This window comes from Pinus tabuliformis, chromosome 4_2 (assembly GCF_031772625.1).
Source record: "Pinus tabuliformis cultivar Carrire ecotype Pingquan chromosome 4_2, CPIR1, whole genome shotgun sequence".
Taxonomy (NCBI): domain Eukaryota; kingdom Viridiplantae; phylum Streptophyta; class Pinopsida; order Pinales; family Pinaceae; genus Pinus; species Pinus tabuliformis.
This window is the reverse complement of record NC_142304.1, coordinates 264035699-264045817: the sequence shown is the minus strand read 5'-3', so window position 1 is coordinate 264045817 and position 10119 is coordinate 264035699.

Genomic DNA, 10119 nt, shown 5'->3' with positions numbered 1-10119 from the left:
TGTGACAATGAAAGCATTTAACTTTCATCATGTCCTTCTTCTTACCTCCATGATAAGAATCTGATTTGGAACAAGAAATTTTACCTTTCCCCTTCCTCGCCTTAATCGCTAAGGCATAGTTCTCTTCATCATCAGTCTTTGATGAAGAGCCATCCCTAGTGTTCCTCCTGATCTCATCTTGCATCAAATCTGACCCTAGTTGTTTCCAATCTGGCAGCTTCTCCCCACCATTGACAAAGTCTTGATAACTATGCCAACTCTTTGGGAGTCCAAGAAGAGCAAGGCTCACCATATCCTCCTTGGCAACTATGATTCCAACACTTCCAAGTTCATCCCGACATTAAGTGAGCTTGGTCAAGTACGTTGGAATCGTCTCGCCTTTCTCCATCTTGACTTTACGAAGTTTATTCTTCAGTGCCAACTTCCTTTGATCATTTCTATTCTGATACAAGTCTATCAATGTTTTCCACATAGCATGCAGAGTTTCCTTGCCATGGAGACTCAAGACAATGTGGCCTTAAACTCCCTCAAGGATTATCTGCCTTGCCTTCGCCACACACTTCTTCCATTTGGCCAAGTTCTATGCATCCGTAGTTGTTGGCTTGGGGACTTCTTGATCAATGATTCCTTCAAGCCGTTATCTTCTAGCACAAACTCCACCCTTTCCATCCAAGCTATAAAATTTGAGCTGCCTTCCAAGGCATACTCAAGCCTCAACCCATGGAATGCCATCTGCCAATCCTAAAGTATGTATGCAAATTCAACTTTCACCTATAACTCAGAAACTCAAAACTTCGAAATCTCCTCTAGAGAGCTGATTTTAAATCAGCGATATCTCCCTCATCCAAACTCTGATTTGGCCGATTTGTTTTTTGAATTTGGGTATCTTTTCCCAAGGAATCCAAATCTGCAATTTGAATCTGAAAATTTTTCATAGAAATTCTCTGCAAACTCTCAGCCCAAAAAAAAATCTTACTTTGATACCATGTAGAAAAACCTGTAGATTCACAAGTTCATGTAATCTACTAAAACAAGATACAAGAATATACTTCTACTCTTTACAGCGGAAGCCCAAAAACATGAAGCAAAAAATAATTAATAGAGGAAGATAATTAAAGGCACATAACACAATAAATATTTGGGGAAAGCCACAACTCAAACCCCTCTATTTGTTTTGTATTAATCCAGAAAATCAAGAAGAAATTACAATGCTTGTTCTCTCTAGAACAATCCCAACACTCAACAAATTCAATCTCCAACTCATAAGCAAGCTCAAGGCCAAAGCTTAGTCAATTCACAATCTCTCCAAGTCTCTATTCCAATGTGTAATTCGTATGAAAAATAGCTTGTATTTAAACGGAAATAAAGCCTATAAAAATAGCGCAATCCCTCAAGGATCAATTCCTAATTGCATGCACTGTCAGTACAACTCAAAAAAATCTAAAACAAATAGTACATCGTCCTTGCACTCTAGTTTCAGCTGGGTCTTTCTCAGAATCAACATGCATGAGTTTCTGATGGTGGAATCTTTAGTTAACTAGAGTAACACTAATTAGGTCACTAGTGTCCCAACTAATTGTTTACTCACTATTAGTTCCTGGAACTGATTGGAACTAATTTAACTGGACTTAACTCAATAAACTGAGTTAACTAATTACCACTCATTCATAACTCATCCTTAACTCCTTAAGTTAGGGAGAACATATACATGCCTTCTAAAAGACTTCCAAGTCGCATTTCCTAAATTAATTAAGTTAATTAAACTTAATTAATTATTTTCAAATTGCTATGAGAAAAGAATTCTATTTTAATTCACAGTTTAATTCAAGGACAAATTAAACTGGAATTTCTTGTTTCCATTTCTCAACAAATATTTCGCCATAGTAGTCATATTTGGTCACATAGAGCCACTAAATTTAAATCGCTTATTCTATGAACCACATTCCCCTTCAACCATAGTAAATCACTAATTATTATTGACTATTTTTGACCATATAGAATGTGAGTAACCATTATTGACACATAAAACCATAAAGCTTGTAACAAACTAACCCTATTAATCGCTAGTACTTATTCCTCTAACCCACTAACACCCTCATACTTTAAGCCTAACCCATGTGACCCCTATTAATAAATCCCTAACTTATTATGAAGCAAGAAAAATTAAACCCCTAATACAATAATAATCCTTAACCCATATGACCCCTACCGCAATTAACGCATTAAACAAAATAACCTTGAACACACTAACTCACTAATACACCATAACCCTAATCATTATTACCCCAAAAAGAATGTACAACATCGTGCTTATGAACCTTGATATAATGACCTCTTAACACACTATGGTCTCAAAGTCAGTAATCTCCCCTAGTGCGCTAACACATTAAGCGTAGTAAATTTTAATACACTTTTTCCATTAACCCTCATGATCTATGATATGATCATCCTCTAAAACCTTATATGATGCTGAACATTGCTAACTCCCTAATATACCATAACCCCTCATCATTATAACCCACTGTTGAGCCTCAAAATTACTCTTTCCCAAGCAAATCTTCTCATTCCTTTTCTTTGTTTTTCCATAAGAAAGATGCATTCTCATCACTAATAACTGGAATATACTATCTTGAGGAGGACATTTAGTGATTTACATGTTATTCCTTTTATGTTTTGCTGTTTGAATAAATTTTTGTATATTAGCTATGGAACGCAGCCTATTTTGCAACTAACCGGCTGTTCCACAGCTACCTCCATGCTCTAACAAGTTCCAGGTGTCAGAAGGAGAAACTAGCCACATGGGCAGCTTTGAAATCATCATGACATGGACCCTATCCTATTCATTCAGCCCAAGTCGACAAAGAAGATGGAATAAGACTACGGTCAATGGATAAAGTCAAACACAAAGAGACCAAGGGTATCAAGACTCTGTCTCGTGGTTAATTAATGTGTTTCACAGTGATGGGAAGCGTTATCCTGAGCAACTGCCTATACCTACGGTCTCCAACAACCACTTGTATAAATGAATCCAACAGCCACCATGTCTTGGATTTATTTCTCCAGCAGCCGAAGAATAAATTCCACATATTTGTCTTCTACATGTTTGGCTGTAGCATGCTTTTCTCCACAAACAGTTATATGATTTTTCTTATAAATACTTGTGTAAGGGGCCAAAGAAGTTAGTAATAGTTTTAATGTGAAATCAAATTTCTAGACTCTGTAATTTTTGGGTGTTTTGTGTCCTTGTTTTAATATGAGAAGGCCACATGTTTTTATGAACATCTGAAGGAGTTTTCTTGGAGTTGATTGAGCAAGCGTAGCCCAATCAGTTGCAGAGGACCCCTATGCTGAAGAAGGTTTCAATTTATTTATTTTCTTCTTCTTTTTAACTATAAATTCATCATTTTCTTTCTAAAACAGTGTTTATAGTCATTTTCTTACTAACAGTGTTTATAATGCAATTTCTATCATTTTCTTACTAACAGTGTTTATAATTTAGAGCAGTTTCCATTAACTTGATTTCTTTTAAGTTGTTATCGTAGTTTAGAAGATATAACTCAATAGCGTAATCTTGTTTCTTCAATTAAAAACTAACCTTGTTTCAGGATGAGAGTAGGATTGAAGAATGATAAGGATACATTGTTGAATAGTTTACTTCATTCACTGTTTTGCTAGTTTAAATTTTCAATTAAACTGATCAGTGTCATTTACTGTCTTTGCCATTTAATTTTTAGTTTAAAATACTAACTCATGGTGTTAATGAATGTTTATGGAAAACCATTCAATTTGATAATTCATCCTTAACTAAGTGGTTGAACAATTCATCTATGTAATGAGTTATTTCTACATCTTTGTATTTGCTTTCTCTTAGATTAATGAAATACAGAATTACTTAAATGTCATCCCAAAGAGATTTTCTCCCTAAATTGAGAGGCAAAGTAACCAAGTATTTCATTTAGTTTTATTTATGTAACTAGTTAGGCATCAATTGCAAATTTCACTTTCAGTTTTAATTCATGATTTGGAAATAATGGTAAAATAAGAATTAAAACTTTGATTTCATTTCTTTCTTAGCGTTGTTTCCATATCTTTCTTAGCTCTGTTTTCATTTCTTTCTTAGCTCTGTTTTCATTTTTAGATTTTGAGCAGTCTTTAAGAAAGTTAGATTTAGTTTTGATAATTTACATTGTAAATCATTAGGAATTAAAAGACCAAAAACCCCTAAAACAACATAAAACATAAAAACAACGAAGTAAGAAGGGTTAGCTAGCACAAACAATGCACTACACTTTCTAAGTTTACAATACCCGGATTGATAATTTATGTAGACCAATTTAGGACACTAAATTGACCAAACATTTTGGCACCATTGCCAGGGAAGTGTAACTAGGTAGCCCTATCTCTTACATTAAAAAAACAAAATGATATGCATAGAGAAAGAGACTATAGGTGTAGATTTATAGCTAGGGACAGAAGTTCAATTCCTATAACACCACCTACTCCACCAAGAACAAGAAAAGATACATCTCCATCCCAAACTCATACCCCCAGCCATAGAACTCCTGAAATTCCAGGGGCAAAAATCCAATCAAAAGAATCTCCTACAGCAAAGAGCATTTGACCAGATCCAACAACAAGTTTCTCGCCAAGATTTATGAAGAGCTATATGAACTTTGAATAGTCGTTTGAATACTGAGTTACATTTACGTACGATCGATCACAATATTGGCCTGCTTAGAACCATGATGAACACAAATGATTAGTTGTTATAGGTCCTATTTCTCAATAGATAATTAAAAAGGTTAAGGACCTATTTCTGAACAGATAATTAATAAGTGCTAATGGTAAGTATTAGACTCGACGAAATTAGTAGTATTATATGGAAACAGATCGAACAATATAACAACGAAGTAAGAGTTGGTAATCTTGGCACCGTACTTCAAGTAGGAGATGGCATTGCTCGTATTCATGGTCTTGATGAAGTAATGGCAGGGGAATTAGTGGAATTTGGAGATGGTACAGTAGGCATTGCCCTAAATTTGGGATCAGATAATGTTGGAGCTGTATTAATGGGCGATGGCTTGATGATACAAGAAGGTAGTTCCGTGAGAGCAACAGGAAAAATTGCTCAGATACCTTCATCTACCAAGTGAGTCCTATGGGAGAAAAATCTTGAATCTCCAATAGCAGGAATAACCGTTTTCACCTCCACAGGAGATCACATTTTAGTTGAAGAATTAGGCATACCTGGAAAGGAAGAAGAAGTAGAACCTCTCTCCCATATCCCATTAATAGAAGAACCAAAGGAGGAGAAAGTAACCTTGCAGGTTGAAACCTGTATTGACCCTGAAGAAACTATAATGGTAGAAGAAGAACAGGATGGAGAATTCACACTGTTTGGAGGAGGGGGTAGAGGAGGAGGTAGAGGAAATAATGGAGGAGGTAGAGAAAATAATGGAGGAAGCAGAGGAAATAGGGAAATAGATAATTCTTTTGGATTCCCTATAGTGGATGAAGAAACAAATGCCACAATGAAAAATATCTCACCTTCTGTCCTCCCAAACTTCCATGGGTTAAAAAGTGAGGATCCTAAAACATTTTTATTTGAGTTTGAAGTCTTGTGCAGAACCTATGACTATCTAGAAGACTCCCAAAAACTTAAGTTGTTCCCTTCAACACTGAAAGGAGCTGCTTTGAAGTGGTTCATGTGGTTAGTCACTCAGTCCATTAGAACATAGAATGAAATGAAAAAAACGTTTTTGGATAGGTATTTGGATTATTGCATGCCTACCAATCACAAAGATGAAGTGTTCAAAATGATGCAAAGAGAGGATGAAAACTTAGAGGATTTGATTGAGAGATTCAACTATAATTTAAAAAGAGCAAAGATGGACAATTTAGATGAAGATACCTTAAAAGCTCTTTTACTAAAGGCCATTAGAGATGAGTGCATAGATACCCTTAACATGATGGGGAAGGGAGATATCTCTCAACTCCCATTAAATGATATAGGAGAATTATGTGTTCATCTCTCAAGAGGGAAATCCAAAACAGGGAAAGGTCCAAGAGATCCTTCTCTTGTTAGAGTAAATAAGTCTGCAACTAGATCAGTGAGTAGGGTAGAAACTAGTAATATGCTTGATGAATTCAAAACAGATATCCTAGGGAGCCTTAGTGAGCAAATAGACACCCTTAAGTTACAAAACAAGCAAAAAACTGAGGCTAAATCTTTAGCTATTTTCTGTCCAAAATGCAGAAAAATCATTCTCTAAGAGAATGTCCTTTAGATGCAAAAATCATAGAGACTTGTATGATTTGCTCAGAGAATCATGAAACCAAGGGTTGTCCTTCGAATCTAGGTCTTAAGGTTGTTTTTCAAGAAGAAACAGTTCCAAATTCAGCAGAGCCTCTTTGCTTTGTCTCTAGAAAACCTTGGCAGGGGCCACAAAATCAGGGATTTAACAATCAAATGTATCTTCAGCCCCCACCAAATTGGAATTCTTGGTAGCAACCTTGGCCTCAACCTCAACCTCAATCTCAACCGTGGGCACAAGGAGTACAAATTCCTTATGGGAGATTTTCTCAATATTACCAATATCCTCCCTCATATCAGAATTATCCTCCCCAGCACATTCCGCAACAAAATTAGCAACCACAACTTCAAAATCAAAACCCTTAACGTTCATTACCCTTTCCACAATAAAATCCCCAACTTTTACTGCCATTTCAGCAGAAACCAAATTAGCTACCTACCCAACCATTACCAAACCCCAGCAATAAAAGTACTCAAAATGCTTACATGGTAGAAGGACAATAATTTCCAACCTATATGATTACTCCTCTAGATCTTAATGATATTCAACTGAGATCTGGTAGGATATTAGAAGAGGAAAGACCTTATGTAGTTATTCAAGAACAAGACAGTTCTGAGGAAGATTCTCTAAAGGTCAATAAAAGTTTTGAGGGAACATCTCTCCAAAACCAAAACATTGAAAAAGAAAAACAAAAAGAATCAGTGAACACAACTCCTATCATTGAGCAAGCAGCATCTGCTTCTACACCTCCTTTTCCTGAAAGATTACAAATTAATAGAGGAGTAGAAAACAAAATTATGTTTCCCAATTATGATTTTCTAGATGAATTGAAGAATGTTTGTATCAAAATCCCTTTGCTAAAAGACATTAAAGAAATTCCAATTCTAGCCAAAACAATAAAGGAGTTGAGCATAAAGAAACCAGGAAGAAAAACAAAGGAAACAAAAAGAATTCACCTGGTAGGAAAAATAGCAGACATAATGATGGGAAAAATTGCCATATAAAAATATGTGGATCCAAGAAGTCCAATTATGAAAACACATATCAATGGAGTTGAAATTCCAAATACATTGATTGACTTAGGGGCAGCAATAAACATCATGAGCAAAAAAGCTATGGAGCTGCTCAATCTTCCTAATCTTCTTTACACACTTACCTTACTGCAACTAGCAGATAGATGAGTAATCAAACTGGATGGAGTGTTAGAAGATATTTTAGTATCCTTAGATTCTTGGGAATATCCTGCTGATTTCATGATCTTAACTCCCAAGAAAAATCTAGGTGGACATCCACTCATATTAGGAAGACCTTGGTCGACCACAGTTAATGCTTTTATTAGCTGTAGATCTGGTGACATGTATATTTCTAATGGTAATTCGACAAAAAAATTTACTCTATATCCTCTAGCAAAAGAAATCACAAAAATAGATGACAAAGAATGGATTGATGATGAAGATGATATTCAACGTCTCTTTACTATTTCAGATATTAGTGAAGATAGTCAAATTTTAAATACATTGCAAAATTTTGAATCGTCTTCAGAATATGACCATGATCAATTTCAAGAAAAATCCAACATTGAATATTTGTCATCTAGGCAGATGTCTCTTTATTCTATGGAAGAGTTTGGTAGCTCTACAATTGAAATTTTTCCAGGTAGGACATTGAACATAAACAAAAACTTGGAAAAACTACAACAAGAAGAGCTAATCAAAATATTACAAAAACATTCTGTTGCATTTGCATGGGAATACACCGACATGAAAGGCATTAATCCTAAGACTTGTATCCATCACATCTACATTGAGGAAAATTGTAGACCTATCAGACAACCTCAGAGAAGGATGAATCCAAATCTTAGAGAGATTGTGAAAGAAGAGCTCCAAAAATTATTGAATGTAAACTTTATTTACCCAATTTCAAATAGCCAATGGGTTTCTCCTTTGGTAATTGTGCCTAAAAAGAATGGTAAATGGACGGTGTGCATTGATTATCGAGAACTGAATAAAGAAACCCTTAAAAGTCATTTTCTTTTCCTTTTATAGATAAAGTGTTAGATACATTAGCAGGTAAGAAGTATTTCTCATTATTGGATGGTTTTAGTGGTTATAATCAAATTCAGGTAGCACCTGAAGATCAGGATAAAACCACATTTACTTGTCCATGGGGAACTTATGCCTACCGAGTACTTCCTTTTGGGTTATGTAATGCACCTGCAACATTCCAAAGAGCAGTACTAGGAATTTTTTCTGATCTAATACATGATTGTGTAGAGGTATATATGGATGATTTTATAGTCTATGGGAATACATTTGAAGAAGCTTTGGAAAATTTGGAAAAAGTTCTTAAAAGATGTAAAGAAGCAAACCTTTCACTAAGCCATGAAAAATGTTTTATGATGTTTACAGAAGGTATTGTTTTAGGACATCACATTTCAAGAGATGGGATTAAAGTTGACAAATCTAAAGTTGAAGTCATCTCTAAATTATCAATTCCAAATTGCCAAAAGGATGTTAAAAGTTTTCTAGGATTTACAGGATACTATAGAAGGTTTATAGAAAATTTCACTAAAATAGCATCCCCACTCTTCAAATTGCTTACCAAATATTGTGAATTCAATTGGAATTCTGATTGTCAGTTGGCATTTGAAACCTTAAAAACAAAAATTTATGAAGCACCCATTTTAAGAGGTCCAAATTGGAAACCCCCTTTCCATATTTCAACAGATGCTTCAGATACAACTCTAGGAGCTGTATTGGGACAAAAAGATTTGATTCCTTATGCCATTTACTATACAAGTAAGAATTTGACTCGCACTGAGTTAAATTATACTGTGACTAAAAAGGAATTTTTCGTTGTTTTTCATGCAATTAACAAGTTTAGACACTATCTAACAGGCTATGAAACCTTTGTTCATATAGATCACTCTGCAATTAGATATTTAATGAATAAACCTACTACAAATGGCAGAGTTACAATATGGCTTTTACTTCTGCAAGAATGTAACATTACTGTGCTGGATAGACCTGGAAAACAAAACACAATTGTTGATTTCTTGTCCAGGATTCAGAATATCAAAGAAGATTCTCCGCTTGAAGATAAGTTTCCTGATGAATATCTTTTTGTAGTAACTACTCAAACTCCTTGGTTTGCAGATATTGCTAACTATTTAGCCATAGGAAAGTTACCTTCACATTTGTTTCCTAGAGAGAAAAGAAAAATTATTTAGGTAAGTGCAAGATATTCATGGATCACTAACGGATTGTATAAAATAGGCCCAGATCTTATGATCAGAAGGTGTGTGAGGGAAGATGAAATGCCTGAGATTCTTAAGGCATGTCATGATGAGCTGTGTTGTGGACACTTTTTTGACAAGAGGACAACCTATAAAATCCTTTCTTTAGGATATTATTGGCCATCCATTTTCAAAGACGCTAAAGAATATGTTAGGAGATGTGATAGCTGCCAAAGCGTAGGGAAACCTACTCCCTCAAATGAAATGCTATTACAAATTCAGGTACTCATTGAACCTTTTGAAAAGTGGGCCTTATATTTTGTTGGGCTAATTAATCCTCCATCTAAGCAGAGGAAGTATATATTGGTATGCACTGATTATGTCACTAAATGAGTAGAAGCCAAAGCATTACCTTTTTCTAATGAAAAATCTGTAGTTAATTTTCTTTTTGAGGATATCTTCACTCATTTTGGTGTTCCAAGAAAAATTGTGACAGATCAGGGATCTCAATTTACATCTAAAATGGTGGAGGGTCTTGTGGAAAATTACAAGATAAAACATAGGAAATCT